General features: G+C 37.9%; 1 long non-coding RNA gene across 1 annotated transcript in view; it reads left to right on the top strand.

Moving 5' to 3' along the window:
* LOC135089361 (uncharacterized) overlaps positions 1 to 528 on the top strand; it is a 9,562-nt gene extending 9,034 nt beyond the window's left edge. Inside the window, exon 7 of the long non-coding RNA XR_010261477.1 lies at positions 1 to 528. This exon is cut by the window's left edge and continues 1,175 nt beyond it. This is a non-coding gene — a long non-coding RNA (uncharacterized LOC135089361).
* Positions 529 to 7,777: the final 7,249 nt, after the last annotated feature.

Raw genomic sequence — 7,777 nt, forward strand, 5'->3', positions numbered from 1 at the left:
AGAGAGAGAGAAAGAATGAGCAAGAGAAAGAGTAGGATGAAGCAAAGGAAGAGTCAAGAGGGAGGAAGAGAGAGTAGGACAAGAAAAAACAGAACAAATAAATCCCCTACACGTCTTGTCTCCATTCACACAAGCCATGAAAAGCTTGTCCATCCCTGAGTGCTCAGAAGCAGTGTTCCACTGATGATGTGGAAACTTGAGACACCCAATCATTTAATGGGCTTTAGTAGGTTTTGTCACCAGTCTTCTGTGTGTCACTGACTACATTTTGAAATTTTTATCTGTTCTATTTAATTTTGTGTGTATGTACACAATGTTTATGGTCAATAAACTATTTATAAAACTATTTATCTGTGTGAGTAAGATAAAAGCAGTTATTGTTATTATTATTATTATTATTATTATTATTATTATTATTATTATTATTACACATTTTCCTCCTTGTATTTAAATATTATTATTATTATTATTATTATTATTATTATTATCATGAATTGTTCTTGTTTATAAATAAAATACTGTAACTGATTATTATTTTTTTTATCATTCATTTAGACTCTCTCTCTCTCTCTCTCTCTCTCTCTCTCTCTCTCTCTCTCTCTCTCTCTCTCTCTCTCATAAAATGACTGGTGAGGAACTCTAATAATTAAAGTGCTAAAAAATCCATTAAACTACGAGAAATAAGACAAATAATTAATGACACACCTAATAACACAAACAAGGAGTAATAAACAAAACTTAAGCCAGAAAACACGAAAAGATAAAACTATCATATAAAGAAATACGAAGTTAAAAAAAAAATCATGAATATCAAATAAATAACTCACATATAATCAATAAACACGTAAGGAACAGTAAATAAACAATTAAGCCATTCATTGCAAGGGCCACAGTCAGAAAGTGAAAAAAAAAAAAATGCTTAGTTAAATACCGAGGCTAAATAAAACAAGGAATTAGACAAATGACAAATAATTAATAAATACATAAGGAATAATGAATAAACAAAAATTAAGCCAGGAAGACTATTATAATTATTGCAAGGAGACGATATGTATGTATGTATTGTATGTAATTCGAGGTTAAAATGGCTCAAATCTGACCCAACAGCAGGCCATAAGTGAAGGTGTTCCTCAAGGCAGGGAGGGGGGGGGGGGAGCAATGAATAGGGGAGGGGCTATAAACTATTGGGGGGGTATTAATTAATGACGCATCCAGTTTAGCGTGTGTGTATATTTCGCGTTGTGATAATTTAAAGGTTTTCTCGCGTTTTTATCTTTATTTATTGATTGATTTTATTTATTTATTTTATTTTTTTGGCAGGTGTTATATTTGTTGAGTGTTTTAAGTAACTGTGGCTCATTGCATCAAAACTCCATTCATTACCTTCGTGGGAAGGTTCAATTTGGCAAGGTTTTATTTCGCATTTTGGGTTTTGTAGTAAATTATGCATTTTCTCATATTTTTCTTTGCTGGTATTGTCCCTTCCACGCCATATATGACTGGAAAGTTGGGGGCGCCTTCCCCCCCCCCCCACCCTCCACTGCTACGTTTTTTTTTCTTAATCAGTCAGTCAACCAATCAATCAATCCCTTCATGAATCATACCCATTTCCAGGTGTCACCCCCACCCATAGATCTCTCATTCTGTCATGTATGAACAAGTGCTAAGGGCAAGCTGAACAAGTACAAAGGGCAAGCCAGCTGTCTCTTTTAATATTCTTGCTTGAAATAACATTACAAATGAGGGTCTATTAATCATCCATTAAATAATCCATTTTTATTGCTTTCTCATTCTTCTTCCTCTGTGTATTGTTAAATTGGTTATATCATTGTCCCTTCCTGTGTTTTAGTGTGCCATTACCTGTCCTCTCTTCCAGCTGATATTTAGTTTGTACTAAAATAGACTGGCATAACTTTACAATTTATACACAAATAACAACATAAACCAATAATGCATTGATATTATGCATGATAGGAGTGGACATTTCCACTCTACATCATTAATGAATGCATGATGAGACGCACACTATTACAAAGCTAATGAGTTCAATAAAAAACACTCAATAACAATTTCAATAACTTTATTAAAAATAGCAATCTTTATAAATCATGAAACTAGAAAACTTTAAGAACCTGGGGCTATAACATCAAATGCACAATAATGCAAACACTTTTTACACACACACTCTTTAATGATATTTCCTAATATACAGTATAATTCCAAACAGAGAGAGAGAGAGAGAGAGAGAGAGAGAGAGAGAGAGAGAGAGAGAGAGAGAGAGAGAGAGAGAGTGATGAACTACCTGGGGTCATAAATGTATAGTACAGGTATCAGTCAGGCAAAGCATAGTGCTTGCCTGTCTCATATGGAATGTAAAAACATGGCTTCATATCATTCCAGACCTGGGATTATGGCCAAAAGTTACCAAGCAGTGGTGAGCAAAATCCAGTAGAGTAATATTCAGTATCATTGAATTACTGACAAAGTAAAGATCATTATGTGCAATGATACTCACTACCTAGGAGCATTTCAGGTTACTACCAAGAATCTGACCATGCTGGCAGGGATGGTTAGGCTACAACACATTACATACTTCTCCATTCAAATCAGTCAGCTGATTAAATGGTGAGTTAAACCATTTTGATCATCTAAATCATATTAAGGCATTGGATGAGACCTGGACAGCTTGGGTCAACACCATACATAGGTACTCCACTACTCTGTGGGAGGCACTTGATTGTGGCAAGAGTCATCACAATACCAAACACCATCCTTGACAAAGCACAGCATGGCCCACTCATCCACAGGAACCCAGCCATCTCTAAGGAGCAAATCAATGCTGCCCAGTGTCACTCCTCATCACTTTTAGGGAATAAGAAGTAGATCCCACCCCAGCACCATCTTTACATAGAATATAATACAGAGGACAAAGAAGGAATACAAACAGGGCACATGGTATGGTATGGAACACCAACCCTCACTTTTGGAAAACCCCAGCCACTCAGTAGGAGACCAGCCAGTCACCATGGCTATCACCTGGGGATTCTTAGGAACAGGTGTTAGGTATAGAATGAGAGATAAAGAAAACTCCCAATACATTTCAAGTCTATACGCAAGTCTCCATAGATAGACAAAAAAGTGTTCATGAATTAAACACAATATTGTAAGTTTTAAATGTTATGTGGTACCTTAGATAGATGGACAGGTCACTTGAGAAGAGAAAATAAGAAATGTCTTAGGAAGAGTATTTTGTCATATGTATGAATATATATGACTGTATGACATAGATGACTGGTGAAGTAGATTTTGTCCCTTATCAGAGTGGTTGTGTAGCTGAAACAAATTAATGATTATCAAAACAGAGACACATTTGAGCTGATTGGTGAATTACAGTTTCAGAGTGGATACAGCATACACTGGGATGATAAAACTACTGCAGTCATAAAGTAGATGAAAAAATACTGTGGGGAGGAATGTAAAGCAGTAACATATGCAACAAAAGAAAGAAAGAAAGAAAGAAAGAAAGAAAGAAAGAGAGAGAGAGAGAGAGAGAGAGAGAGAGAGAGAGAGAGAGAGAGAGAGAGAGAGAGAGAGAGAGAGAGAGAGAGAGAGAGAGAGAGAGAGAGAGAGAATGATGTGACATGACATCTTTAAGTACAAATGAGTATATAGTAACCATACACTGATACTTGTCCCCTTATACAGTGATAAGTTTACCCAAACACAATGGACACGGATGGAACTTTTGGAGGCTAAAGTGCTCCAGGTGACTGGTGGACTCCATTTCATTGCGGAGGTCCAGGATTCTCTGCACAGTTGGGCTTTTGGTGTCAGTGGAAGTGGTGGCAGTGTGGCAGCAGTAACAGTTTTGGTCTTCCTATGGGCAAGTTCTGTAGGATTCATATTCTCCCCTCCTCATGAGGGACATCAGTGTGAAGGGTCAACAGAGCATCAATTCCCTCCTCAGGCAAAGAATGATGGATGCAATTTTCTGTTTCTTGTTGTTGCTCCACCTTTTCAGAGTGCTTGAGGCGCTCGTCAGCCACCTTTCCACTGGTGGTGGGTGTCTCAGACTCACTGGTTCCTGTTCCACATCAAGAGTGTTAGCAGATGCCACTTGTATTTCATCTACTTAGTACATTACATCATTACATAAATAACTGGTGTTATCTGATATTAAAGTGCTAATGAGCAACATGCCACAGAAATCTGTTTATTTCAAGAAAATTATGAAGATAATAATAATGTTTCGTTGCACTTCATAAGATGGCTCAGTTTTTACTACTCACCAACACTGCTAAAGATAGCAACTGGACTCTTAAGGACGCTGCTTATCTTCTCGAGCTGCTGAAGGTCATGATCTGCTTCCTTTTCCTGCACCAGCTTTGATATCAAATCCTGCAGGAAACAACTGTGTTAATTCACATTTTGAATAAATCTAATAGATGAAATTTCACTTACAACACCTTATGTGTCTCTGGTGACTCATGGAGGACAGATACATCACCTGAGAGTAAATGGTCAGTGAAGAAGTTGACCCTTGATCCTGGCTAATCACATTAAGTACATTAAACACTCCTGTTAACTAATAAATGAGGTGTAGATTTCTCTGGAAGGTTACATTACACTACTTCCCTGGCATTTGAAAACATTTTGCTCTACATGAACTCATATGGAAGCTTTACTGCAACATTAAATCTCAGCTAGATGCCAGATGGTGTAGCCTCCATCACAGAGCAAGGTAATGATATGAAGGCTTAGTACTTTGGTCAACACCTGAATAAGAACCGTTTGAGATGCAGCAGAGATCACTAACCTGCCAGCAATTGAATAAGAAGTGTGTGAGATGCAGCAGAGATCACTAACCTGCCAGCAATTGAATAAGAAGTGTGTGAGATGCAGCAGAAATCACTAATCTGCCATGACATGAATAAGAAGTGTGTGAGATGCAAAAGAGAGCACTAACCTGCAGAGTGGTTTTGCTTCATTTCCTCTCATTCATGATGGAGGCTGGCAAGGTCTAACTCGCGTTCTCGAGCTTGTTACTTCATCACTCCTCGCTGCAACTGGTAGATGGTGATGTAGTCACCTGAAGAAGGATAAAATTCTTCATTAAAAGACCAAGGAAATGGCATACAGTAAACAGTAAACACTTCCTCCACTTCACTTTTACAGATGATTCAAATGAGCAAAAAACATGCACACACCGATGGACTCTGTCTTCTCATGCACTACAGCATGCTCAAGCTGCTACTTCCTGTCACTTAGCTCAGCCACCTCCTTCATGCTGCAAGTTAACCTGCTCTCCAGGACCCTGTGAGCCTCCTGCAGTTGTTGCAGCTTCTGTTAAAGCTCAGTTCCTCCCAATCCTGTTGTTTCTCCTGATAAAACAATAAGTTTGTTTCTCTCAACTTTTCTTAATACAGCCTCAATAAACAAATCCAATAACAATGCTTTTATTTTGTTATTAATTCAAAAAATTGAGCAACAGTGAGGAAAAATTATTTGCTTTATTATTAGAGAATATAAACTTTCTTACCTTTTGGTTCAGTTATGACATCTTCAGACAACTTTTCATGAGCAAGAGATTCTCCCAGCAGTTTGTTATACTTATCCCTCTCACAGTCTAGCTGAACCTGAAGACTGCTGCACTCACTCTCCAACCTGCTAACCTCAGATGTCAGTGTAGCCACTTGACCCAGCAATTTCCCCTTGGTATCTGTACCTGGAGGTGAAAAATTGATGCAACAGAGGGCCAGACAAGAATGACCAATGGAAGTAATTAGACGTAATGTAAGAAGTGGGTATAAGACTAAGGGAAATAGAAGGGCAATGGAGAGAGGGTTAGATGCACCAGAAATGTCTGTGGAGCCAGGAAAAATTTTAACTTGTAACAGAGATAACTAAGAGCAACTGTGAATGAATGTGATGTAGCCTCATCCCATGACTGGGAAAATGCAAAAGCAGCACCTCAGACACCAGGACCATGATGACTGGCAGCTCCCAAAATTAGCTGCTGGCTTTTGTACTCCTAGTCACCACAGGAGGCTCATCCACAGCTAATCCTATCAGCTGATCATCTTGGGTGAAGTAATTGTTTATCAGTCTGGCTGTTGAGTCCTGATGCAGAGATGTGTGTGTGTGTGTGTGTGTGTGTGTGTGTGTGTGTGTGTGTGTGTGTGTGTGTGTGTGTGTGTGTGTGTGTGTGTGTGTGTGTGTGTGCACTTTGGAAAGCCTCCCTCCAAGGAGAATGTCAGTTTGATATACAAATATATATTCATGTGGATGGTAGCTCACATTTAGCTTCTGAGTTCTCACATGAAGACATGCCATCCTTGTCTTTTTCCTCTGAGGGAGTGACTTTATACTCTGTGATAAGTGCATGCAGCTCACTATTCTGTCTTGTGACGTTTTTGATTTCTATCTGTGAAAGACACAAGAAGGCAGTAAGTTAACTTGTTTAACATGCCACATCATTTTATATATATTATGCCAAGTTTAAACAGGAAAGCCTCACCAGAAGCATCAACTAAAGACCAAAGTGATTAACAAATCTTTCACTTTACCACCCTTAATGACAAAAGCTGATGATGTCCATATCCTGCATTTTTACACCTTCATGATTCCATTAGATTACATTAGATTACATTAGAACAGTATGTGACCAATGACGTCTCCATTCTACATTGCCATGACAAGAATACAGGGCTTTACTGAACATAAACCAAGGACGCCTCCATTCTACATTGCCATGACAAGAATACGGGGCTTTACTGAACATAAACCAAGGACGCCTCCATTCTACATTGCCATGACAAGAATACAGGGCTTTACTGAACATAAACCAATGACGCCTCCATTCTACATTGCCATGACAAGAATACAGGGCTTTACTGAACATAAACCAAGGATTCCCTCCTCCTCTCTCTAAGGGTTAGGGTTCTCTCAACAGTTACAGCGTGGTGTGAGAGATGCAGTGCTGTCAAGGCTTTACTATTTACAGGAAGCAACACACCAATAAATAAATGTTACTTTGGAAATGAAACTGAATAATCAAAGGCTTTATATCTCATGAACTTCCCTTCTTTAATAAACTGTCTTCAAGCTGACAGACTCCAGTAGTATTGCATCTTAGGAATATTCTACAGCTGATTTCATAATAACTGCTCTCTAAAACTGACTACATGCCTCCTTCCCTGCCTCCTACAGACTCTACTCAACAATTGTTGTTATTCTGTTCATGCTGGTGTGACAGTTAACCAGTATATTAATTCCTTAGTTATGTACACTCTAGAATGGTGGTTCATTTTATCTACCAGTGATTTGAATTCCCAGCTTCTAAGTATTACATTATTATTTGTTGATTGGTACCATTTGTATGCAATCAGAGAAAGATTTCAATATAAAAACATATCCATGTTACTGTTACCTTTCAGAATGTAAACCAAAATGAAAGCTATGTAAATTCTTACTTTAGATTATGTTGTCATTTCATTGAATGATGTAATTTCTTGGTTCTTGTGCTTCTTCAAATGCAGTCCCTTGTCTGGTTTCTCTGTCAATTCTAATTTCTTATTGCTCTGTGGAAAAACAAAGTGCAAATGTTTAGGATGAACTGATTCAATAATATTGCTTTCACAATTTCAATATTGTTCACAATTTCTGCAGGAAGTTTACTCCATATATTTACTATACGATTAAAGAAAAAATGTTTGGCCTTGTGGGATTTAAAACGTTTGGGTATAATCTTGAATCCATTATTTCTTGTTAGGTAGAA

The sequence above is a fragment of the Scylla paramamosain genome, chromosome 32 (assembly GCF_035594125.1).
Source record: "Scylla paramamosain isolate STU-SP2022 chromosome 32, ASM3559412v1, whole genome shotgun sequence".
Classification (NCBI taxonomy): Eukaryota; Metazoa; Arthropoda; class Malacostraca; order Decapoda; family Portunidae; genus Scylla; species Scylla paramamosain.